Raw genomic sequence first — 27,882 nt, 5'->3', positions numbered from 1 at the left:
ATCTTATGTTATGTGTCATTGTAGCATAGTAAACCGTGAACTGTTCACCATAGGCCTAAAAAAATAATGAAGCAGGTTAACGTAGTTGCTAAAACAAATCCCAAGTTATGGAAAGTGTATAGAACTATGAATGAAGTAATGATACTAATGGATTGGACTTTGTGGACATCCACAGCCTTTACACTGAAAAACCATTGTTCATTCACAGTCACACACAGTGTTGGTCGGCGAGCCCCACCAAATATTCAAAAATGTATAAACCAGTGTTGGCTGCAGAAACACAAACCCTGTTCCGGATTGCCCGTTCCGGATGAGCTGCCTCCCCAGCTACTGCCGGAATAGGTTTGGGAAAGATGGTGGCGTCTACAACAACACTATGGATGAATGTACGTACGGTCCTGAAAAGGCTGGAACTGTTTTTGTGGTGCTTGGTAGGCAATAAACCAGTTTCTTTATTTACATCCACCGACCCAAGCAATATGTGATCCTGAGGTCCTTGGAGTGTTCATATGGTTCGTGAGTAAACCATCAAACATGTTAGTCAATATTTATAGACGTCTTTGAATATTTAGCTGCAACACAGTTGGATTACATGCAAAAAAGCATCTCGTATTTCTTCTAAGGTCCAACTGCATCGTCACAGTCATTTCATCCCATCTCTGCAATTCAAACAGTGATACAAATATTTAAGTTAGCAACAAACGTGATGCACATCTGTCCAATAGCCCAAGGGTGAAAAAGCAGCACATAACAAAGCAACAAATGCTGATCTGGGACTTTTCAGCAGCAAAATAAAATATGGTTCAAGTATTCATTAAGGTCCTATTGATTAGCTTTTGCTAGCAATGAATTATGGAAGACATTAAATACAAGCGAAAATATTTTTATGTCCGTGCGAGGGCCATGCCAGATACCCCCTTGTTGCCTTATCTTCCACCTCATGTGTGCTCACCTTGAGGGGAATTTGGGCTTCTGTGGGAAATTACACGACTTTTAATTAGGGATGTCCAATATTGGCTTTTTTGCCAATAACCGATATTGTTTGTATTGAATTTACATCCTACATAACTTTTAACTTGTCCTGGTACATAACATTCAAATTTGGACTCAACATTTGTATTTCATCGTGGCGTATCAGTATGAATCCCATGCGAGATTGAAGAGGAAAGTCAGAGGAAAGTAATCTACCTCACAAACATGCATACGATCATTTGAAAAAATCGTTTTCACGGAAGTCCCCACGGACTCTCCCAATCGAGCGTGTACACACTGTCAGATTTGACTGTGCTTACTTTTTACATTTTTACTGAGGATAGGCGACGTCTGGAAGATGGATGGATGGAAGGAGCAAGCTAATTTGATACTAGTGACAACTGTCGTTTGTTTACACGCTTGAGAAGCGGTTTGATAAGGTCATCTTTTGTGCGCCGAGAACCAATTTCTGCAGAGCTGCTGGAAATCTGAATTTCTTTTGGAAAGTAATAAACTGCCTACTATATTTATCTACTGTATGTGTCTATTTACAGTATGTAGTGGAATTAACACCGCCGCCAAGAGTGGCCGCCATTCAAGCAGCTCTGTTTGTTTATTCAAGCACTTTTTTAAGTGCCATGAGAGGGATGTCCACCATCAGTGTGATTCCCTGTCTACCCGTTGATATCGAGGCGTCGGTGCCGCCGTTAGATGAAAGTGAAGCGGCTAGCAAGGAAGGGGAGATTCAAGCCTTGGAGACCTTCTCTTATCATGGGAAACATGACATCACTACCGAGCAAGATCTATGAGCTGGCAAGAACGTCAAGACCTTCAAATTTGTGCTTGACTGAATGGCTAGGAGTTAGCCTCCCAGAGGCTAACCTGAGCAGCCGAGCTGCCAGGGACACAAGAGCCTGCGGAAAGCACAAAGGTGGTACTTTGCACCTTGTACTGTATGTGAACAAACTGCCGTCATCCCGGCCATGTGAACTTTAAAATGTCCAATCGTACGTTTTAATTAGATGCTCGTTTGCCATCAACATTTTTTACCTGAAACCTGGAGCACACGGCTTGTGCTGGAAGACACAGCCATCCTAAGGAGAGGGGACATTGTGAGTGTTGTCGCTGTATCAATGCTGCTGTTGTTGATGGAAGTAGATATTGTGTATAAAACAAGGTGTCCAAAGTGTGGCCTGCAGCTTGTTTTTCATTTAATCACAGCACAAAGCAGAAATAAATTTAAACAAAAAAAGCAGAATGATAAGAGAAAGCTAAAATGTTCATACTAATAACTAATATAACACAAAGCATTTTCTTGCTTTCAGCTTTTTTTTGGGAAATCATGCAGAAAATTGCTGTTTTTCCTCCTTTAAACATCACAACTTTCCCTAACCCTTTGTATGTTTTTGTAAAATATGTGAATATGTCCACTTGGTAATTGTCACTTGAGTCACAACTTCTGAAATACAAATTAGGTGATATTTTCAGTTAAAGCACAAACGTTTCTATGTGAGTATTCGTCCTTGCTTACGTCAGACAACTTAAGACCTGACTGCATGGTGGCATTAGTTGTCTTCTCCACTATACATTGATGATACTTGGTGTAAAATGCTTTCATTAAAGTCATTAAAATAGTCTTCAATTAAGTATAGTTTAACCTGTCTGTCCTGTTTTGTTTCAGAACACATTAATAATGTATTCTTTTTAAATACTTGAACTAGTTGCATGACAAGTTATCATTTGTTCAAATGTTCTCCAGGCATCTTGTTGCCAGACGTTTGAATGAACTTTTTTTTCTTACAGTTCAATTCATTTTAGAATGAAATTCCCATTTGTGTTCAGTACAATGTCTAATAGTACGCTTCACAACTGTAGGGGGAGCTCTGGAGCAGATTAGGAGTAAAACAAGAGACGTTATTATCAAATATTTCATTGTTCAGACTGAAGGTACTTTGTGTGCCAGGTGTTTTCCTCCAAGTCATTTCCTTAAGTCAAATGGAAAAATGCCATATTCGGCTTATTAATATGTCAAAACAGATTCACCACAGCTGAGAAACCCAAAAGTTATGTTTATTAGCCTTTCTTGCATTTGTCAGGCATAGCTTTGTGATTACGTTTTCGGGTAATTATAGCGTTGCTCACACTGTAGTGGCACAAATTAGCACATTGAGGGGAAGAATCAGTTGGCTTGGTGCCCAAAATCTTTTGTATGGTCTGGACATGATAAACACACATGCCTGGATGCCCGCAAAAGACACCTAAAGGGGGTGTCGACATTTTAATAGAGGGACTCTCGTAACTCTGCACGGCTGCCATTCAAGTTGAGGTAGTTGGAGAGGCAGGGCCCAAATAAAGAATCATATACGTACATGACAGGTCAGACTCTGGAAGATCTAGACAGCTTTCTGTACGGGTTATGGTGTGTAGCTGCTCTATAGAAGTCCAAAACTCAATACTAAGGGCCGGAAAATGAGCATAATGGGTCCCCTCTAATAGTTCTACAATTCAACACACGTATCTGCAAATGAGAAGGAAGAAGCAGAGCTTATTTATGGTAATGGTAATGGTTTTATTTCATTTGAACATGCATTAGATTCCAATTGAGTGCATCCCATAATCAGTTCACAGTTCCACATGTCCAAAAGGAGTAGGAAGAAGCAAAGCTTATTAAATCCTACCCCTCCATCTGGTACTTTTACAATCAGTAACTGTTACATTTGTTCACTTCCTGCTTTCCATAATACAGTTGAAGGTTTAAAAAAAAAAAAAAAAAATTAAATTTTGTAATTTTTTGTCCCGTAATGAAGTACGAGGTGATATGACCATATAATGGGTACCATAGTAAGTGTCAATATAGTGATATATATAGCACATCATGACTGGTTCAAGACTCTTCATCCTTGTATTTAGCAAACATCAACTGCTTGTATTGTTTCTTGAATTTGCTCATTTAGTCCTACCCCATCTCCGTATCACTTATTAATTACTAATTCATTTCTTCACTTCCTCTGTTCACGAAGTACTAGTTTAAAAGTTTTCAACACATATGTCTCAAACTCATGCCTGGGGTTCAAATCTGTCTGATATTTTCACCAAAATGAGGAGCGTAGGTTTGTCCACAGAGTTGTACGTGTCCTAAAGGTTCTGGGTGGTCTAAACAATTAGAACACATGCAATTTCAAACAATGCAAATTAAAGCAGCCCAATAGCACTCACATGACAACACAAATAAATGCAGCACTGCACACATATTCAGTCAATGTCAACAAACTAGCTTCCATTTAGCTCCCAACATAGCTTAAATCATGAACAGCAAACACACTCAATGCACACCGGAATCATAAATCTTGTCCTTGTTGGGTCACACGAAGGCTGGACACGTTCTAATCCACGGGGGGAGCAGCCTCAAACTAGCAAAACTGCTGCCAGTCCTGAGCTAGCTCAATCTAGGACTGGTGCATTTAGATGCTTACCCTAATGAGGATAGCTGCATAGCAAATGGATGGATGGATGCATCAGTAAGTAAAATGGAGTTGATGTCTGGAGTTGCTAATAGCTACGTTTTTTTTTAAACACTGGTGGGCCTGCCAAAACGTGCAATGACCACATTTCCACTACCGATGCTGTGCCATGATTGTCTGTAAATAAATGCAGACCTATGTTACCACTTTTTGAGTTCATACACGGTATGTCATGAAATAAATTAACACAGACCGTTTTGGAACCACAGCTCGAATAGGTGCAGATTCTGAAAATCTAGAAAGCTTTCTGATCGGGTTATGGTGTGTAGCTGCTCTGTAGGAGTCCATAGCACATTGCAAAGGGTCGAAAATGAGTATAATATGTCCCCTTCAACACTTTCAATATGCAGAAATATACAACTGTTGAAAATTGTGGGATAAATAATAAAGATAAAAAGTTTTATGGGGGGTAATGTCCAGTTAGGCTTTGAGTTTTGGCCCCCTGTGCGATTGAGTTTGACACCCTGGCCCCGACTTCACACAACCAAGACACCACTGTTGACCGCCTCTGACTGGCAGGCCAATGAATTCTCACAAAGTACTTGTACATCACAAGAGTATATGTGAGTACTTATTCTCCCACTTCATCCTTTTTCACATTGTTGTTTTCCTACCATGACTATTTGCACCCCCAAACATATTGCCGGCGTAGTACTACACACCAGACAAGGGTCCGTTGTTTTGATAAGTGGAAAGAAGTGTCGACTGTGACTTTCTACCAACAAAGGCAGTTTTCTCTGCCAGCATTGTTGCTTTACCAGATGGTCGGCATTCATATACGCAGTTATGTGTGCTGCATGTGCAGTAATCAATATATGCCAAGAAATACTGTACGCATTGCACTTGGTGTAAGATCATGGAGGAAAATAACAGTAAGTAATCTTGTGTCATTTAGCTGTTCTATGCAAAGTAATGCAATCATCTAATGTTTAGTGTAACGCATCAATCATGCAAAAATCTATTGTTGCATTAGCCATGAAAGAACAATAATAATAAAAATGCTATAATGGTTTGCGCTTCCTTGTCATAAATCACACTTTGAGGCTGGGGAGGGGAATCTTAACTTGCCATTTTAGTTCATCCGAGCAGCTTAAGGTTGACTGAAAATGAACTGATTCATAATTCTGGTCACTTTAAACCCAAAGTGCTTGGAAGTACGGCGTGACGTAGCCAGTTGAGGATGACCCAACACCTTCTATAATGACATGAAGCAGTTTCTTGTTTGATAGCCACTCAGACCTGCACTGTAAATCAACAGTAAATGCATAAAAACGTGCAGTGTGCTGGATTTATTACTACATTACAAATCCTTTCAGACAAATATTAAAATAGGACCCAAATCAGTTGTGGGTTCAGTCTTGGAAGCTGACAGGCTGTCTGAATTTACATCAGTATTAGCCTTTGAATAATAACGCAGCTCCCGACTCATGGCTGAGTATGCTCCAAGTGTGTGTTCCCGGGATGTATCAACAAAATGCTAATAGAATCAACACATTATCACAATGTAGCGTACACTTGGCAACTTAAATGTCATTAGTGAACACCGTTTTGTCATATTTGATAAGCAGAAGTGTATCAAGCTTTACAAGTGGTGCTCACTGTACTGCCTGAAGAGGATTTTTGATTTCACAGAGTATTCTCTCTTCGGGGGAAGTGGGAGGAAAAAGCGAGCTTTAATAAACCTTTTTAGTAGGCATAATCATTCATTTTGAACCTTAAAGTTGACAGAACAACAAAACAAATCATTTTGGGAAAAAATACATGTATTTTAATGCCTCCAAGCGAAACTAATTACAGACGACACCTCATTTACATAAATAAGCATTACAATTTGCATGTGAGCACAAGGGAATAGAGTCAGAAAAGAAAGCAATATTTTGCAGTCTGCTAATTTAATTTTATTCAGGATTTAAGCTTAATAAAGATTCATTTTGGAGGGGAAGGAAAATAATCAAAGAGAAAAAGTGAACTATCTCCAAAGATGCAGCAGCCTTCCATTCAAAAGGCTCCTTCCGAGTCACCAGATGACTCCTAATTTGAAGTAGCACCTCTTGGCACCGCTCCAGCCAAGACTCCTTGAAAGGTAAAAAAAAAAATAAAAAAATGAAAGCCCAATATATTAGTATGCAGTACTGGCATTGGGTGGAGAATTAATGGCGTTGACTGATAATGACTGTAATCGTGGCACAAATGGGGTGTTGAAATAGCAAACAACGGGCACAAGGCATGTAATGGGGATTTTATTAATTAGCCAATGTTTGTAGCATGAGCGGTCTCTAGGATTTACTGTGGCTAGGCCAGCTGGACCAGAAGGGGTCGGAAAGTCTACTTCGACATTGAAGGGTCACGTTGGAGGCAAGTATCTTGATGATCAAATAGTTGTAGTTCTGTGTTGTTTACGGATGTAATAGTCCATAATCCTTAAAATATTCTCAGTCCACCATGATATGTTGTTGGATTGCCAACAGACAATCCATTCAATATTAGTTAATACACATTTTTCATCTTAAGTCTTCAGTTTTTTAAATGGATGTGAATAGCTGTTCACTCTCACTGCCTTTAAATAGAACTAAAGTCAGCCCAGCAGGTTTTGAAAAATATGCTTTTCTTTATTTTTGTCAAGCCGCCTCTCCTGAAATGTTGTGGCACCTCCGAGGGGAGCCCTGATTTAAAGCGCCACAACTCTGCCTCGATGAAAAGGACTTGGTACGCATGATGCGCTGTTTGTTTGCAAAGAGAAATCTCAACTACTGACCTGGCATATTTGAGTATTTGGATTTTTGAGTCCTGTTTACAGGCCTGATCATTGTTGCCTATACTTAAAATACCCCAAAAACACAACAAAGAAAACATTCCGATTTTTACAAGGTGTTTGTTGTGAAATAAGCTGCTTTTAAGAGGTTCTGTGAGCTGATAAAAAAAAGAACCCAACATATGGTAGCTCTGTCAGGTCGGCGAGACCATTCACACATCAACTTATCAACAAGAGAGGCTTGATTAAAAGTCTTTTTATTACTCACTGCATCCTTAATGGACGCCAGACTTTCAAAATGGAAGAAACAATTAGAGTTTTACTGCTTTGTGGGCAACGCTGATTTATATAAATCACTGCATGGGTGTAAATTTTCCAATGAAGGACAGAACCACTCCTGGCATACATAATTAACATGTCCGTATTTGGTACACACATCTCTTTTAATTGGACAGACTCAAAAGTCACACCAATTCGGGTTCACTCAATCAACAGATTAGGTGTGCTTGATGGATATTGTGAATGGTTTTTATATGCTGTAAAGCTAATAATCATACTTCTTTGTGTTTCCAGTTCCCTGTATGGGGGGGTGCTGCAATTCAAAGGGTTCAGGGTTCAAAAGATGCAACGATGGTCATACTGAGATGGATTTGGTAAAGGCATGATGAAACAATCTGGCATCGATTGGTGTAGTCTGTGTCGAGCTCAATACAGACCCGTTATTTGGTTGGTAATCCTATGTGGCGCAACTAGCATACATTTGCATAGATCGTTTTTTTGGGCTTTGAAAGGCGTTAATCGGCCGATTACAAAAGTACTTGCATTGTATTTAAAACACATATAAGCCAGGTTTAAGGCTAAAATTCTATCAAAGTACACAAAAGGAGAGAAATTCTAATTCATGGAACAATGTTTTTTAAATTGACTTACAATCAATGAAAAGTGACAACAAAAGAACAGACCTTTTGTTTTTAATATGGAACACAATGATCAGGTATTTTATTTGACATTGATAGCCCCCATCTTTTACCCTCTCCAATCCCAGAGGGAAACAGACTCAATTTAATTCCTAAATTATAGTGTCTGAAAATACTGACTTTACTTATTTTCTATAACTTTTTGAGCTAATGGTCGGCAACAAATTGGAACTCACAACCGAAAAAAATAGATGAGAGTGATACTTCTTGCAATAATTACACGAACCTGAAATATTTGCATTACGGAAGCTGTCTACACAAGTTAGGTGAGTCCTCACAAAGTTCCTTTGTGATGGTTGTCATGCGTAGTTGCTGACAAGAAGACGAATTCCCTAAAAGGAGGCGGCTGGATTTGATTTCAGACGGTAAACCAACAATTTTGTGGAAGACATTGAAAACAAAATAAAACTAAATTAAAGTATGGATGAAACCGTGATTATGTGAGCAGCGTGGTGTTGCGGTACAAGATGAGTCAATATCCATAATTTCATATCTCTGAAAACACATGAACCCATTTACAATTCCACTCATCTTTTATCATTTTACCCAAACTGCTTTTTTTTCCCCCGTCAGCGAAGAAAGCAAAAGGAAGAAAATGTTTTGTGGCGGGCCGTTTGCACATTTCTTTTCCTGTTGGTGTATTTGTGAGTCATGTGAGCTTTTTTCACCAGTCACATTGCGTGACAGTCCTTTGTCAGAAGTGTACATTATATTTGTCTTGTAAGCCTTGAGGCAACTGATGGCAACACTACCTCTGAAAATCTCACCACTCAGGTTCAGATTTGTTTTCTTTTAAACGTGGGAGTACTTGAGGTGACTCAATTAATTTGAAGGCATTTCAGTGAGTCTTCCTTAAAACTGGTTGAGCTTCTTCACGTTATCATCATGTCCACAATTGTCTCTGTAGGCCTTGGTAGCTTTTGTTGCAGAAACACTTGCACTAATTCCTTAGAAGTTATAAGGATTTTATAGAAAACAGATTTATGCCGCAGCATCTCGATGGGATTCAGGTCAGGACTTTGAGTTGGCCACTCCAAAGTCTTTGTTTTGTTTTGAGGAGGTCGACTTGCTGCTGTGTTTGGGATCATTGCCCTCCTGTAGAACCCAAACTGGTTTCACCTTGAGGTCACTAGCAGACATTCTCCTTCAGCATTTCTTGGTAAAGGGCAGAATTGTAATCATGGCAGCAAGTCCTGAAGCAGCAAATGAGACCCAGACTTCACACTACCACCACCACATTTTATTGTTGGTATGACTTTTACTTTTATCTTGTCAGAGGTTTTGGGGATCATCAAGTTGTTTTCTGGCACCATTGAGACGAGCCTTAATGTTCTTTTTGTTCAGTCGTGGTTTTCAAAGTTGCATTTAAAAAAATGCATTTTCTTTTCAATTGTGTTGCCATTGAGTGAGAGGCGAGGGGCGGGGTGCAGCGTGGACGGTCGACAAACAAAACAAAAACAAATAATTCAGGAAGGGCCACCCCGCTTTGCATCATGTGTTAAAACATCACCATTCCAGTTGCGGGGTCTCAAACTTCAGTCACTCAACAGTTAACACGTCAGCTTCTCTTGATTGCTCCTTTATCACAAGAATCAAAATATGCAGTTTTTCAGAAGCTTCGCTCGTTCGCAAGTCCTGACAAGGCTTTAGCGAGTCACTTGGCTCCAGATTGTGTTTACTGCCTAACTGTGTGTTTTACTAAGTGTACCTTGTGCAAAATATCACCTTATAAAAACAGTTGCAAAGCATTCAGTGGAATAGTAGAAAAAAAGATGATGACGGCATGATCCTCTCTCTTTGCCTTTCCGTTTCATTTCACTTGAATAAAGCGGACGCATTCAAGTCATTTGCACAGGCACTCTTTAAGTGTTTTAAAATATGGTTTTATTGCAAAATTCTGTTCATTGTCTATTCAGACTAGTCATTATTTAAACTTTTACTGTGGGTTTGTGCATCACTGTCATTGCCTTACTGCAATGGAAAATACCATTCAAGCAAATACCGGAAAGAACATACCATTTACTTGTGAAATACTCCTCTTTTTTGCTTTTTGTTAGCGTTTTTGCCTCAAGTATCTGTTCTCAGGGTGTGTACATTCTTTTGCAAGCTGTGAGTTCATGCATGAAAAATGTATTGAAAAACAGTCATGCCATAACACATCAAAACATGTTTTTTACATAATGAGCTAGATATTCTTTTTTTTTTCAAATAAGCCCTATCTGAAAAGCTGCAATGAATGTACCTTTCAGTTTTTTTTCTTGCCCTCACTCTGAGGTGAGAGACACAGAAACCAACGTTGGCAGCATTCCTTGATAATGACATGCACACACACACACACACACACACACACACACACACACACACACACTCGCCAAGTATCACGTTAATGCTCACTTTTCAATGTAGAGTTATAATAATAATATCAAAACATCCTCAATGCACTAGATTGTGTTTCACAGATTTTTTTCTCCCATCTTAAAGGCAAAGGACATCTGCGGTGTCTTTTGACACCAAAATGTTAGATTTCAGTTTTAAAAAGCTCTCTGATTAGCCCAGGATTAGCCATAGCATCTGAACTGTACACAAGACGGTTGAGCGCTCATCATATTTATTCTACAGGAAAAGCCAACAGCCCCCCCCCCCCCATTCACCCAGACCACTTTACTAGTGAGGGCCCAACCATAAATCCCCCAATGAGAGGGTGAGAGGTCAATTTCTTTAAAAGGTACCATATTTACATTTTCAAACCCCTTCCTTTATGTTACAAAAAACATTTCAATATTACTTCATTTAGGTTTTAATTTCTGTATATCTTAACCCCTATATTACATTTAACTACATTTACAAAGATAAATTACACAGTTAACCCCCCCCAGGTGACATTTGGGAGAGTCCAATCAAGGTGATAACCTGCATCTGGCCAGCACTCACATGGCCACGCCCCATGCTTGTGCCGCAACCAATCACTTGAAAAAAAGGAGAAACTGATGAGAAATTAGAATCCCAACCAATAGGTGAAAAACGAACTAAAGTGGCAACTTACAGCTTCATTGACAAACACATGTAATATAACTAAAGTACTAGCCACAATGTGTGTGTGTAAAATGAAAACTATATACACAAATAGAAACACTGACAGGGTGTAGGCGGGGCATACACCTGATCAGTGAGGGGGGGTTGGCAGCTCCCTCAAAGTGGTCAATGATATTTTTACTCAATCACAATGTTTAGTTCAGGTTGAGTAGTTTGAGTAAAGTTAACTTAGGCAGACATTAACCCAATAAAGCAATGTTTGGAATTAAGGACTGATTAAGGACTGGAACACCACTTGATTCACTGAGAAGAATCCTGTCAATTGTGTGGAATTGATTTTGTTTTGTTTTGAAGCAGTTTGAACAAAAAGGAGTGCAGTACTGGGCTGCAACCAGCAGGGTTATTGTGGGTTCTTCTAGTGGTCTGTGGAAATATGAGACAATACTGTGGGAAATTGACCTACATCACACAAACCCCTCTTCTCGGCAACATTCGGAAGAGTACACACTCTGTCAGTACAGACAATACACAGAGGGCTCAAATAATGTTATAAAACATATGAGGAAACTCATAGATGGGTTTTTATCCTCTAACTACGACAATATTTGCTTTATAAATAAGAAATTCACTTATCACTGTTGGGCCGTTTTATAACCACAATAAACGAGCGATTTATGTATTCATATTTAGAAATTCTGAGATTAATTGGACCTGTAGCCGATCCTGGACATTGAGACTAATGTCCATTCCTGCTTGGAATTAAAAGGCACCCTATGTAGAGCAAGGTCAATTGTTGCTATTGTGACTGACTGGGCAAGCCTCCTGCACAACCTCAAATATGAGGATTTATTTCTTTAAAAAGTGCCATTTTCATGTGAGTGGATGGTGGTGGTCTCAAGGGTATTAAAGAGATCTCAGAGAGGAGTGATTCCTCACCTGGTCTCGTGTTTACCTCAGATGGTTGGATTAGGAAGCAGCCGGATGGGGACGTATGCAACTAAGCCATCATACCCTTAAGTCAGACGCAACAAATTCAATGCCCTTAGAAATTTGTGAAATGGCAGCAGGTTTTTCAAACTTTTCAGAATGCAATTTAGATGTGACATTTTGGGTTGGCTAAATTTACGAGTGCAGTGTGGCCAATGAAATCCATTTTATTGTGTGAATGCTGAAAGACATTCACACATTGTTATTGTAGTCGGCCATTTTATCTATTTATTCCTCTTCATCCTCTTGTTCTTCTTCTCCTTCTCGCATTGTGTTATTCTGCCCATTTTTTCCTCCTTTTTATTCCACAATTTCAAAGTGAGAGAGCATGTTGCTAATATAATTAATATGATATAATATTAACAATTAAATACTATTAGAGCTATTTTTAGAAAAAAAGCTTGAATAGTGCCAAAAGTTGCAGACACCTTCAGGTTAGAGACCCCCGCCTCGAAGACACACTTTGAAATATGTTATGTTAATGTAATACCCACACAAATAACTCCATCATAAAGTACAGGGATCAACACTATTAGTCCAACTTTTGTTAATGAAGGCATTATGGTGGTGACTTAATTGAAAATGTAATTAGAAACAGTAATTATTGCATTTGATAAAAGGCTCTCTTACATCATCAGGCTAATTCATAACTGTTCGCAGTCAAGATGATTTCATTTTTCCCCCGTTTGAGTTTGAACACAAATTGCTTCTCTGTAACACAAAATGCATGTTCATCATTTTCTTTGTGAATGAGGGATTGGCATACTAATTGATTAATTAAATAATTGATCATTGGGAATTATAGTGTATTGTATGAAGGTGATTAGTGATTGTGTCTTGAGGTAATTGAGGTAAAATGGTGTACTCTACTTGGCTGCAACCAGCAGAGGTGTTGTTAAGTCTTTAATAGTTTGTGGTCTAGAGAAGGACAACATGACGTTAGCTTCTCTGCTGCTATGGCACAACTCCTTTGAAACCCCTTCTCGCTGTGACACTGGCATGGAAACAGGAGTTCAAAACATTCAAAGAGGGATTGCCTTATGAAAATTTAAGGTTACCTTTACATTTATTGGGGACACTCAGCCGCAAATTTCTAGTTTTTGAGTTTTCCATTTGCCATTTTCTTTACAAGCTATGCTATCAAGGACGTTTATGATAAAAAATGCATTCAGAACACAGCTGGATTCATGTAGTGTATTGATAACTTGGCAAGATGCAGCCATATCGTATGCTAACCAGAAAATGTATAAAAACCGAGGCAATATTTTGTCAATGTTAACCTAAAAACACGCTAACTGGAGCAGATGCTGATGGAGTTTCCACTGTATTTCAAAAAAGAGATGACTTACAGCTGTTTAATGTCTATCAACAGAAGGTCAGACGGCAGCATGAGGATCGGACTGGAGGAGATGACGACTCAGCTGATCCAGCTTCAGCAGACTAGTCAAAGGTAAGGCATTATTGCAGGATGTAAATGGAGCATACAGTCTACATTTGTTCTAGATTGACATCTGAATTGACGCCGCACGGTGAAGTAGTGGTTAGCATGTAGGACACACAGTCATGAGTGGCCTACAGAAGATCTGGGTTCGGTTCTCCGCTTGGGCCTCAAGTTTGCATGTTCTCCCCGTGCGTGGGTTTCCTCTCCCCCGGTTCAGCTCATCCCGTGCTGGGGTCGCTCTCAGGGTGATGTTTCCTTCTTTTCCGTCTCCTACCAACACAGTGCCAGAAAAGAGAGGGACTCAGGTTCTCAGCAGGGCCTTGAGGGGAGGAGTGATCAGGGTTCTTGCAGCATGATGTCCCATTGCAGTGATTTGGGATGCTAGGAGTTAGCATGGCCTGTGGACCAGACATGCCAGACAGGAAATTGCCATCATGAAGATGGCTGTAACGTTCACATCTTCAACCGCTGTGGAACACATATGTAAACAAAATGTCTGCCACGCTTGCACCGTATGCATCTTCGTCACATACACAACAACTAACAACCGATAGCGTTCATTAACACGACTTCAGAGAAAATCAAACTGGTTTGTGAGGTCCATTTTTTTGAGGAGGCATTTTTGTCATGGAACTGTATTACTCTTTCGAATTAATATTGTTTTAGAAACTCTTTACCTAAGTAGCCCCAGCAACTAAACGGAGCTACGTTTCTCACCCTCGAAATCCGACCTGAACTGGGCTCACAGGAACAAGTGGTGGCTAAGTCACAGTTGATGGACTACAACTTCATGTCAAAATAATCGGAACTATCCCTTTAAAGAAACAACTTGACACAATGTTCAGTTATATATTGTCAGGTAAATATCGTTTAGGTTTCAACTCTTGGATTTCTTTGTGCTTAAGCCTTTCTGACTGCTTTCCTTGACTCTTTTCCCCATTGTGCTTCACTCAAGGGAGGGACACCTCACACTTGTTGTAATAAGGGTAGCTGATATAATGAAGGTCATTGTAATCTAAGAGCTAATGTGCCAAGGAGTCAAGACACTGTAGCTTTATTTTCCAGCAAGGCCTGCATTTGGTACCCCTGGGGATCATGCTGATAGTGTTATCTTTGCTAACCTGACTCTAATACAAGCCTTGCTCTGCTGTTTGTGTCAGTGTCGGAGATGAACTTTTCCCAGTGATCCCTTTCATCTGCGGATGGGGGCGGGATGGGGCTCCATCCTGGTTAAATCCCATCCCAAGGTGTTTGACTCTCCTCTCCTCTCCTCTCCTCTCTGTTCACATACTCTATTTAGAGAGCTGCGCCTCATCTCGGCGACTGTCTGACTTGGAAAACAGACTGCTTTCGATTGAATGTGTTTGACAAAGAAACATTACATCGCTCTCTGCTGAGGACTGGCTCATAAGAGATGACCTCTAAATCTAATCCTGTCCCTCAGGGTATGCAAATGCCCTCAGATCAAATTTGATTTGTTTTTGTCAGTTCAGGACACAGCAGTTTGCTTACAACACAGGAGGCAAAAGATGGTGCCCATGGTGCTCTGCTATTTTGGAGACAACAGAGGAAAGGCTTTGCAGTCAATGAATAAATAAAGGATGGATACATGAAAACAGTAAATATGTCAATTTACTGCTATGTATTTTAATTAACAGTTGCTGTGTTATTATGATTAGATGATTATTTGAGTCACATTCATGTGTTCATTGAGATCTCAGCCTCAACCAAAAATTGTATTTCTAATTGACTCCATTTCATTCAAGAAGGATTACAGTTTTATTTAAGATGTTTTTAAAATTTATTTAGTTTTAGAATACATTGTGGTCATCTCCAACCATCCATCTCCAGTTATTTAAGGTCCTTCAATTCAATGAGTCTTCCATCAAGGGCCATTTTTCATTCCACTTCCATCCATGAAGGCTTAAAGGATCTCATCATACATCTATTTTTTCCTGTGCCACATTCTCTGAAAAGCATTGACTTCCTTTTTGCCAACAATACACCATGCAGCCTGTCTCCAGTTCCAATCATTCAACTTCTGAGCTATACTTTGTGGCTTCCTAGAGGACCACGGTGAGATGATCTCTTTTGTTTCGCATCATTAGTTCCATCTGTTGTGCGAGCAGCCCTGTCTGTTCCGGAGCATGGCGATGTGATGGTCGCCAGGGGCGACTGGAGACGCTACCGTCCTGGTGACTTGTGGTCCGACCTCGGCCACCAGCCTCCTTGTCTGTGATCCCAATGACACTCGTATCTGCTGCTTTATTCTCATCTATGCACTTTACAAAAAACAATATACAGCATGTACATATACATAACTAATTGGCTTATCTTCATAAGAGCATATTTGAGCAATATCTAAATTATATGCTATACAGGGGTAGGCAAACTATGGCCCGGGGGCCACATCTGGCCCACCAGTTGTTTCCAAAGTATTTTATTTATACTTTTAGAAAACAAGCAGGCAGCATCACTGGCAAGTGGTCTGAGTCAATCTGACACAACAAGTACTTTACCCATGGTGCCGAACCAACATGTATGTGACACGTAACTTAACCTACCCACCTCACTGAATGAATGTATGAATGAATGAATGAATGAATGATTATATTCGCAAGCTCACCAGGAGGTGATCAGACTTTTACAACAAAGTACCAGAGCTTTTCCTAAGGTGTGTGTACGTCATATACAGATAAAAACACAAATGTTTTTAAATGTTAATAATAAAAATCAATAAATGGTACTAAAAGTATTTTTTTTCCCGAGTGTAGAATAAGCTATGAAAACGCAGTAAAAAGCTCTATTTTCTCACTCGCTTGTAAAGACCGCCTTTTAGCTTCTCTGTGCTGAAACCATGAAAACACCCTCCCGAGCTATGGCGAGAAATATGGCCTTACCTTTTAATTCTAATTTGTAATTCTCCAATGAATATTTCCATAATGTCTCCCACATGAATTGCTCTGGCCTTATTGCCATTGCGTAGATGTACAGCACAAGGGCATTTGTGTGCATGTCAATGTGGAGATCAGCGGATCATTTTCATTGAAGATGGAGCTATCAAAGGTCATAGCCATCTAAATGACCTAACCTTGCAATGTAACACCTGGATGTAAAAGTGGACTCATCCTATCTAGTGGGATGTGTGTAATGTACCTCTAATGTATAAAGTGCGGAAATAAAATAAGAGTTATAGGTTGGCGGTGGAGGTTCAGTGTTGGTTAGAGAATACTGGAACAAAAGGGTGGAAAGACTGCGTTGGTATCACAGGTGACAGACTATTGCCAAAGTGCTGTATTTGTTGGAGCCATTATGAAATAAAGTCTGTGAAAAAGGCCAATATTCGGTTTGAATTGATTCTTGGAGAACTCCAGAAGTGAATATGCTTTCATTTTGATAGTATTACTATGGACAGAATGTGTTGTGTCAGTTTCACCTCGCCATTACTTTACTCCATTAGGGCAAAACCTGCTGATTTTATTTTTGCCCAGTCTATTTTCTGTGATAAAATGAAAGTCCGAGGGCTTTATTAAGTCTGAGTGACACCTAAAGCTGGGAGGTAAGAGGGAAATAAGTCATGTGGGATCTAGTTTCAGTTCATTTTTGCTCAATTTCCATCTCCTGATCAAATACAGCACTTTCCAGTAGAGGCCTAATGGGGGTGTCAGGTTGCTCTCATTCTATTACCTTTGAACACTTCAGCCTTTGACATTGGTGCAGGCCAATTCAGCGTAGACCTGAGCCTGTGTGAACATTTGGGTTAGTCTGCATTCATAACTTCCTTGTGGGAATCAGCTTTTCAGTTATAATCTGACCTTGTTGAGAGTCTGCAGTTTTAGACACAAGTAACAATATGGCATAAAAGGGGGCAGCACTTTTGGGGAATTTTGCCCATCAGTGTCAATCCTACTGTGAAACATGAACATATTTATTTCCCTTTTCTGTGCATTATAACTTTAGAAAATGAGTAATATGAGCTAGGTAACAATGCAAGTAAAACACATCTAAAATATACCATAGTGCTGTTGTAGCAAGCATTACAGCCTTTGATGAATTTCTTTCTTTGACCTGCCTACCCGCGTACACCAAATGGTCATCTTTGCTTGACCAATTGAACTTTTCGCTCAGTGAGGCTTTGCTCACGTAAACAATCACGATCAGCGGTCTTTTGGTTTGTGCTTCTTTTGGATATCCTTTCAATAAAAGAAGCTCAGCTGTGAGACATACAGGATCTCTCATGCTGGGCATCCCTGCTGAAAATACCCTCCCTCCTGTTTCAAAGCTATCAGCTTTTGCTTCCCCCAGGAGAACTGCCATCATCCTGTGGGCTTTATTTAAACTTGTTGGGAATACCTGGCCTTTTTCCTCCAGTAGGCAATATGACATTTAGGAGAACATCACCACGTGGCAAACTGATATTTGAGTCCCAAGACCACTGGTGACAGTTCCCTGGTGCAGAAACAGGGTGGCAGGCTTTTGAATCGACCCAGATATGTGGTCAACCATGCTAGATGCTGATCTGATTCTATTACAGAATATCGGAGAATATCAGACAACTACTTGACATGAAGTGAAAGTTGGGAACTGAAAGAAAAATGAGGAAAATGTCAAAGGCATTGTTTAAACCTAAAAAAATCTAGTTTTATTGACCTTTCCTCAGCAGAACGTATGACTCTTAAATACATGCCATTTGACCATTTATGGTTTCCTTGTTATTCACTGATATGTGACATTTGAGCCTGTTCTCATGAGAAATTTCCCTGATTTTTGTCGACTATTTGTAAAGCACTGTAATCAGTACAAAACGGACTGCTTTCAGGATAAAGGTTGTGTTATTGATCATGGCTTTCATGAAAATATCACTTACCAGCAAAACACGGGTTTCCGCTAGGGTCAGTCATTACAATTAGTTTGACAATTATAATTATTATGCTGTCAGCTTTAAACATTAAGAATTTAATTGTTTAATAATTGTGTCTTGATGCAATTGAGGCAAAGTGGCGTGCACGACTTGGCTGCCACCAACAGAGGTTGTTGGAGGTGTCCAGCCCCGGCGCAACTTCAACTTTGTCACTGATTCTTGAAGACTGTTGGCAACAATCTGCTGATACTGACTGGAATCCACGCCACCTTCAACCTAAAGAAGATTTCCAGTATCTGCACTGGCCACACAGTCCCACAGCATGATGGAACCACCACCAAATGTTACTGTGGGTAGCAAGGGTTTGTCTTGGAATGCTGTGTTCTTCCTCCGCCATGCATCCCGCCCCTTGGTATGTCCAAATAACTCTGTTTGACTTGGAGTTGCAGGTCAAGGGTCAATGAGCTTACCAAACTAATGTTGTGTTCCAATAATTAGTGTTGAAGATATACAAATGTATGTACCTGCCTATGAATGAAGATTAACAATTCTTGCACTGTAAAACAGGGTGAGATCCACCCTGGCATGCATGATTCATAGATTTGTGGATTTCCACTATGCTCTCAGGGTCGTCTTGTGACTGCTTTGGGGCGAAGCTGTCTCAGCAGCACCTCCTGCTTCTCAGTGGGAACACAAACTGCAGATCAATACGTGCTTTCACTGTTAAGCACTGTTTAGCTAGATTTTTTGCTAATATATGTGATATATATGAAAATATGTCACCAAGTGGCTTTGGACCGTTACCAAATTTAGAGACAAAGTTGCCAAGTTGGCCTTACTTGGAACAAAAAGTGTAGTATGATTTCTAACTAGTATATAATCCACAAAGATACAGCAGGCTCACTCTGGTCTATCTTTTACAGACCTTGAGTACATCTCAGGGATTTAAGGCACTTGAAGACCATTCTTTTTTTTAAATTATTCATTTGGTATTTTTAACGTCATTTCATGGCATGCATTATGAAAGTAGACAAGAAGTTAGGGGGGGCAGAGTGACATAAAACAAAGGTCCCTGGCCCAAAGTGGACCGCCATGTGGCATGGGCCTCAACTGTTTGGCTATCAGGACGTCCCAGCACATTTTTTTTCATCACCTCTTTAACGGCCTTTTAAATCATCAGAGTGGTCAGTCTCAGTGTGTTACTTTTTGTACCATCTTGGGAGGACAACTGTGCTTTGCCATTACATTATTGGACCATTAAACCTCAGCCCCTCCCACTCTTAAGCGCTTCAGTTCTGTATAAATGCATCAGAATTACCTCCAGAGGGGGGGTGGGTGCAAAAAAGACCACTGGAAAGCCTACTTACTCTCTTAATGATATCTTGTCCTTTTAAAAGTCGTCATCTTCTTTCACAAATGGATGAGTATGGAAGAGGAGCACCTGAGGGACTGAGGTCATTCCAACCTTCTTGTACAGCACAGGAAGTTATTTTCTCTGAGAAGAGGCAGGACAGTTTGAGCTCCAAAGGATGGAGAACGGAGGGGCGGGGCACATTGCCTCTTATTGGGACAGCAAGTAATTGCTGAGGAAGTGAATTATTTGACAGCCATGTACGATTTGTTGTTTTGTTTATTTCAGCTCAGTTGCTTGCTTTTTGAATGTGCGACATACAGTATATCTGTACATATTAGAGCCCGACCAATATGGGACTTTTGGGGCTGATACCGATTTTGGAGGTTGAAAAAAGCCGATATCGGATATATCGGTTGATGTCCGATATGTTGGCCGATAACCGATACATTGGCAGTTAAATGATTAATTGGCCAATGTATGAAATAAGAACATTCATATACACAGGATATATACTGTACATTAACATATATTCTTATAATACCCAAAATAAGAAGTACTTTAAAAAGCTGTATACTAGTTTCAGATAATGTTGTTTATGTGAATTAACAGTTGAATCGAGCTTTGTTTATCTCACAGAGATGCAACTTAAATGAAGATAAACTGCTGTAATATGCTATCTAAAACTTGCATGATAAGAACTACCATGTAGTCCAGTGCATAAGCCACAACCACTAACTCTCGAGGAAAAAAACTATTTCCACATATATACAATAAGTCAAGTCATAAAATGGCATATTGTGGTGCGCACAAGTCGGTGAGGACCCATGAGCCAATTATGAGCTACATATGTGTTTACGTCAAACCTTGGAAATTTCAGGAGGTCATTAGTCACGATAACAGTCTGACTCACGATGTAAAAAAGTAATAATAATCACAACTCGAAAAGCTGAGGATGAACAAGGTAACCGTATCAGGAGATGAACAAAAACACAGCTGGAAGAGCCAAGCGGGGACTACTCACAATCGATATACAAAGCTGAATCCTTGGCGGCTCCGCCATGCCTTAGTTGCACTGCAACACAAGGACATATGGCGGCAGCAGAGAAGCAAAGACATGACATCATCATCATTAATGGCGGGATCCTGAACACCACCTCTGCCTGCACCCCTGTTATTACTACTATTATTACATAGATAGATGTAAGGTATCTAGTTATGTATCTATTATGGCTGTGAGTATTCTCACTTATTACTTTTCCCAAAAGTAATTGAAAAACATTGCCTGGTCTCGTTCTTGTGAACCTAATACTGTATATCATCTTCTCTTATGACTTGAGTGTATCGTGACCATCTCCTCCATAAACAAACACGGTGCAGCTCAGCCTTTGGCAAGCAGACATCTTGGCTAGCAATGGTGCCAAGGAGAAGCTGGAACTTCCCCTTCCTGGTAAAATACATAACAGACGAGACAAGTGGCTAAGATGAAAGCAGTGTACTGGGATTGTTCAGTGGCGATTGGTAATGGGACTACAAGCTGGAGTCACTTTGTCAGCAATGATAGCGATTTGTCATCATTGAATGTAGTCCACACAATGACTATTGGTGCATCTCTGCGACTGCTTATTTGAATATGCATGTGCTGCAACCGTGGCTGTGAAATCCATTTTTGCCAATCATTTTATTCAAGTTATTTGTTAAATCTGTTCTTTTACGCCAGTATTGGTAATGGTGCTGTTCTTCTCAGACTTTGCCGTTAAAAAAGTGTTACTTGGACCCCCCCAGCTCAAATATGCGATCGCCTTTTGGTCGCCTCCAGTGACACATCAAGTGGGTGAGGTGTAGTCAGTGATATACATGACGTGTCTCCAAGGAGCATCCACATTTGTATCATAGCCTTCAGACAAGGTCATGGCGGTTTGTTCGTCTTTGAAGACAGAGGAAAGAGAACATGTTCCCTCATCATTCTTCCCGTGGAAGAGAACAAACGTGAGATCGTGGTGTCAAGGGGCTTCTCCTCTTCACAGTTGATATGAATCAGACATGAAACGATTGAGATGGAGTGATAGCTATCTTAATTCCTCGTGCGGTCCATTGAATAGAGGGAAGCAAAGGGATGCTGCAAAGGACTGTCCTCTGTTTTCCAGTGAAATTGTAGGGAAACGTGTATCCATCTGGTGTATGAATAATTTAGATGACTCAAGTTGGTTCCTGTTGCTGTGTGTTAGTGTTTGCTTCGGCTTCCTGCACAGGACCTTGTCACACACTCCTCTCTTGTAGACCTTCCTCCTGAGCCTTGTTTGTGATGCTTGGACCAAATGAGGAACCTCAGGGAAGAAAAGACAATAGTCTTCTCTCCCTTGTTAGATGCACTGTGATTGACTGACTCGCCTCACGCCATAAGTCAGCTGGGATAGACTCCAGCTGACCTCTGATCCTGAACAGGATTCCTAGTAAAAAGTGAAATAGATTTTCATCGTTGTTTCATACTTGACCCTTTTGAATCCGTGGTGCCAGAAGACTTCAGGTGAGGCACAATAGCTTAATAAAAATACAATATAAAATAAAAATACAAAAATTCAAACCTATGCTAACTAGCTCCTATGGTGTGAGAGTAAATAAAGACTGAGGTTATCAGGAAACTCCTAATAATATGCACCAAAGAATCATTTTCACTGTAACATGTTCCCTGTGTGCCACACTTTGGAAACCACTGGTAGAGTGCTTTTCCACCAATGTTAACCAATGTTTTTCACCGGGGACATAATATCAATGTTGTCATACTGTATATACACTCTACTGTCATACTGTACTATACCATATTCCAGATCGCTAACAGCCACTTACTGTGTGTACCTTTGTGCTTGACCTGCATCCAGGTATATCATTTATTTTGCTGTGTTTACATGTACTTGCGGCCCCCAGTAATGCAGTCACTAACTACATGGAGCAACGTGAAGAAAGGCAACGGCACCGGGAAAGAGGAGGAGGAGGAAACGAGAAGAGAGGAGTGAGAGCGACAGAGGAAGAGCAGGAGGAAGGGGGGGGGGGGGTGTCTAGGGGGAGGGGGTGTGACAGGCCCTTCAAATCTCAACCTCTCTCTCCTGGTGCCCGCACTAATCAACCCCTGTAATTTATGCAGAAAATATGATTTATATTTAATTTCACCACACTTGCATTGTTAATTTGAGATGTAATTAACGTGTCGCCACAGCAACTAATTTCTCAATGCTGTAAATTATCACCGCCTTTTCATCAAAATTCAGTTACTTTGGCTCCTGTGTGCAGTGTCGCGATGCAATTAGTTTACCACGGTAACACAAGAGTGTTCATTTCCTGTTGTCGTATAGCAGGTGAAATCCCATCTTTAGATATTTCTTTCAAATCAAAAGCAGAGGGATTACCCGGGGATCACACTGAATCCATTGCAGCGCCGTTGTGGCCGCCGGATGCATTCTGCAAGATTGGAATCCCACCTGGAGGCTCACACTGGGTCCGTGCGGTGCAGATCCGACAGCCGCACGGCGCAATGGAAAGTTTGGGGGTCCAATTTTTTTTGGATATCGTATCATCATCATATCAATACAAGAAATTGATTATAGCTACAGTGACAATATCTATCAATATCCACTCAAAAACAGACACTAGGGTTGCGGGGGTATGCTGGAGCCTATCCCAGCTGTCTTCGGGCGAGAGGCGGGGTACATCCTGGAGTGGCGGCCAGCCAATTGCAGGGCATTAAACTATTGTTTATAAGAAATTCCCATATACAAGGCTAGTTATCGTGTGAACGTCTCCTCTTGCGAGGGCCGTTCCCTCAGCTGGAGCGAACGCTCGTCATTGTGAGTGGCACTTTGTGGCAAGATGGACTGGATCAGGATCTGATCCTCGACGGATTCATCGTGATCTGGGCCTTCAGGAGGAGCCAGTGAAACATGACACTGATGAAGACAAGTACACGATGCTGCTCTCTCTAATGATTGATTGCTAAGTGATTGCTCAGAATTCTCTGCTGTGCTGGTTGAGGTGTTTCCGAGTGGTTCTTTCGGGAAAGGGCATATTTGTCAAAGGGAATCTATATCAATGAGAAATGTGTTCATTCTTCAAATTTAAGGGGGCTCTGTCTTTGCACCACCTCCATCCCTTTCTCTCTCACACTTACAAACATCTCCCTCCTTTTTATTCCCCCAACAGTGACCGTGAAATTACTCAATATATAAATCAACTGTGTCTAATTTGCACTCCAGCAGAACATAGGGCCACATGTGCAGATTCTGGAAGATCTAGAAAGCTTTTTGTGAGGGTTATTATGTGTAGCTGCTCTACAACCATTCCCCCGACATTCATACCTATGGACAATTTGGAGTGGACAATTAACCTAGCATGTTTTTGGAATGTGGGGGGAAACCGGAGTACCCGGAGAAAACCCACGCATGCACGCGGAGAACATGCAAACTCCACACTGAGATGGCCGAGGGTGGAATTGAACTCGGGTCTCTTAGCTGTGAGGTCTGCGCGCTAAACACAAACTTAACTTCATGGGCATATTCTCCATTTAATGTACTTCATTATTTAAATGATAGAAGTATAATATAATTTTGTTTAAAAAAATAAATTAATTCAAAAATTGATTATGAAAAAAACTTTTGTGATTTGTTTTTTAGTGTTGGTTTCAAATGGAAAAACAAAGAGGAAGAGGTCATTAAGGAAGTTTTCATGTAAGTTGCTCTCTGAAAACACATCCCTGCTTCGACTTGTTTATTTATTCAGGTCCAAAAGAGTGTTTGCTTTTGTCGCGTTTATTCCCATTTTGCCAGCACAAGGGGCCTTGGAAGACAAGTTACCAAGGAACACACAACTTTAATTAGTGTATTTTAATCATTCGGGCTTTTCAAGCTAATCCACAGACCCCTGAGAATTCCTAAGATGCAGCTCTGTGCTGCTTTACCACATATTGTTGAGTCTGTTATAATTACTGTTAGCAGGTGGGGGAAGGGAGACGTTTATTATGTTTTTCCATCTTTATTGTAATTAGTAGGGGAAAAAAGAAAGGATGCTGTTTCATTGAGTGTAGAGATGATGCCATTCTCACCCTGTTTTACCCTCAATCATCGTCCTGCCTTTGTTCCATAGCGCCATTGTACCCTGTTTCATTCCGGGCTTTCATATGATGCGAAGCTTTAAGGGAAAAAAGACAAAAAAAAGAGAAATATCTTCCGAAGAAGACAATAGGGTTACGATGTTGTGAAGGAATTTCATTTCTGAAATAGAAGTTGATGCCTCCTCTAAAACACAATTGTTCATTTAAAAAGTTGGATGAGGATCAGAACAGAAATGCAGAAACTGAAATATGTTTTCCACTCTTTAACGTTCGTCATTAATGGAAGATAAGAGGACGAGCAAATCTTTAAGCCCCAAGCTTTTGGTGCTCTGCGGGGATTTTAGCATCTTCCAGGAATACTGAATGTTTGAAAATGATTTATATATATATATACAGCCTCTTAAGTCCCAATTGTGTGCTCATCTAAAACATTCAGCCCAGCTGAATCTGGATCCGGTCCTTCTTATTCAGTGGATCCTCTACTTTGATGGACGTTACTGAGTGTGAAGAACCATTTTAAAGTGTTGTGTTGTGTTTTGAGTGGAGGAGCGACAAGTTGTTTGTGTGTTTGACAGCACTTATTCTCGTATAGGTGCTGCATGGGTTGCGTTAGTTGGAGTCAAACACTTCTCATAAAACGTAATGCTTGTCATCATTTCAGTGTGTGTCAAGGGCACCATTTTGGTGATGGGTCTCATCAATTTTTTAAAGGGAACAGATCTGAAGCTGTCATTTGGGTGGAAAGCAGTTTGCATAACTTTTCCTCAGAATGAATTCATTAAACCTCCAGTTCCGTGAATGAACGTTGCACTTTAGGTTTTGAAGCCTCGGCATCTGATGGAGGAGAGAGCGCTATCTATCCAAAAAGATTATTGGCTGTTGAAGAGTTGGAATGGAGAACGCCGCTATGAAGTGAACTGAAGTGTAACCGTGAGGATTGAAATTAAACCATACGTGTATGTCAGTTTCAGAGTTACAATAATGGACAGATGTCAGACCTGCACATTTCCGGTCAAACCACACCCACTTCCGGTTTATACCCCGCCCACTCCAAGTGCAGATATGGAATGTATATGCCGTTCTTCTTTTCGTGATGATGTTGGCCATGTTTACTGCTTTCCTACATGGCAGAAGGTTGCTTGTTCTGTGGTCACAAAGTCATATAAATAAAAGGCAAACATTTAGATGTTCACTGGGCTGTAGTTTCATATTCATCACATGATTATTATTTTTTGCATATTTTTGCCATATATTTCCTGAAAATCCGACTTGAACTCTAAATTTTCCAACTTTGGCTTGAAATGTGGAGCCTGCCACACCTTCGACGTAATGATGAAGAAGTGAGCAAACAGCGGCCGAGCATCACGGCGCAGCGTGATGATTTGTCAGGGGTGGGTGCAACGATTAAACCAGGACACATTTCCTTTCAGCGAGAAGAGCATTGAGACAAGATCAAGAACTCCTAATTATGAATACAAATGTACAGCAGGTACAGCAAGTGCTTTCAGTCTGATACAAATAATTACAGACATAAAGGCCAAGGAGGGAAACTCACATTTGTAACTCCTTGGCTGCGTATTTTGTCTGTGTCTGTGGGCTAATGTGTTGATTCTCCCGTTTTCATTATTATGTTGTCGTATTCAGTATTACGCTTCAGGCGTCCCATTGAGATTTTGCTCAAATTGAAGCAACAATTTCTTTAAAGAAGATTTTTCTGTGATTTAGCATGCAACAACACAAAATAATACGGTTTCACTAGCTGGTTTTGTTTCTGTCAGCACAAGTCCTCCAGAGGTGCTGGTGAGCACCAAACAAGAGCACAGCTTGTCATTTAGGGGAAGCAATCTGAATCCTAATGATCTGAGCTCCCACAACACCATTCATCTCATTTCCGACTTAGTCGTTTCTATCCTTGTCACCCATTAGAGCCCCACAACCAACGCCAAGAGTAAGTGGTGCCCTTTGCGACACCCTAAACAACGTTAACAGTACGGCTTTGGTGTCACCTCCTTTTTAGTGTGAATTTCCCCCTCTACATAAAACATCAGCTGTTATGGGGCCCGGAGGAGACCTGTAGTCTATTTTCCAATGATGTTGCCAGCCATGTGGCCTACCCCCCTGAGAGGTGAAGGTAATCAGCCTTTTCATCTCCAGAGGACAGCTGACGTTGAAATCCAATGCCAACTACAGCATCCACATTGCTGTCCTCACGGCATTGCGGCCTTAATGTACATACGGCCCATGTATGGATACGCTACCTGATGTTTGGCTGTTTTTTACCTTGATTTTGATGAATAAGATCATGTTGTCACGGACAGTGAAAGTAAACACTTCTGACTCCCAAACAAGTGATGACCTCATTCCTTTCAGCACCAAGCCAAAGGCATATCTTTATGAAGCGGAATACACGGATGCCAAACTTGGTCAGAGTTGGGTGCTCGTGCCATCGAGTTCGATGCCAACAAGGTGCTAATGGGCGGCCCAAATTAAGTTGTTCTTACCTGTGGTACTGAGGAACAACAGAACTCTCCAAGACACGTCTCATCATCATCCCATCATCATCATCAACCCCAAAGCTGCTTCACCCAGCCACTCTGGTTCCCACATTCTAGCCAGCGGCGAGCCGCCAAAGTGGGCGACACAATTAGCAGGCGTTGTGAAGTAAAGGAGACGTCACGAAATGATCCATAAATTAGCTTAACGCTGTATAAGTCGTATGGTTCAAAGTAAGAGTAAGAGTTGTGATCCAGTGCTGTATATAGGTATATCACATTATCACTCAAATAAGTCATTTTAGAAAGTGAAACCATATTGTATAGATTCGGTACACATAAAGTGAAATATTTCAAGCCTTTATTGCAAATGGGGTGGGCAAATATTTTGACT

The 27,882-nt window shown here is 40.6% G+C and overlaps 1 protein-coding gene across 2 annotated transcripts in view; it reads left to right on the top strand.

The window, feature by feature from the left end:
- casz1 (castor zinc finger 1) overlaps positions 1–27,882 on the top strand; it is a 149,647-nt gene that overhangs the window by 18,685 nt on the left and 103,080 nt on the right. For both annotated transcript variants that reach the window (XM_058083441.1, XM_058083442.1), the window contains exon 3: positions 13,615–13,692. The gene's annotated coding sequence lies outside the window, so the exon portion shown is untranslated. The remainder of the gene's footprint in view (positions 1–13,614; positions 13,693–27,882) is intronic.

The sequence above is a fragment of the Doryrhamphus excisus genome, chromosome 10, assembly GCF_030265055.1.
Source record: "Doryrhamphus excisus isolate RoL2022-K1 chromosome 10, RoL_Dexc_1.0, whole genome shotgun sequence".
NCBI classification, from domain to species: Eukaryota; Metazoa; Chordata; class Actinopteri; order Syngnathiformes; family Syngnathidae; genus Doryrhamphus; species Doryrhamphus excisus.
Note: the sequence above shows the minus strand (reverse complement) of the source record. Positions and strands in the feature narration are given on the sequence as shown.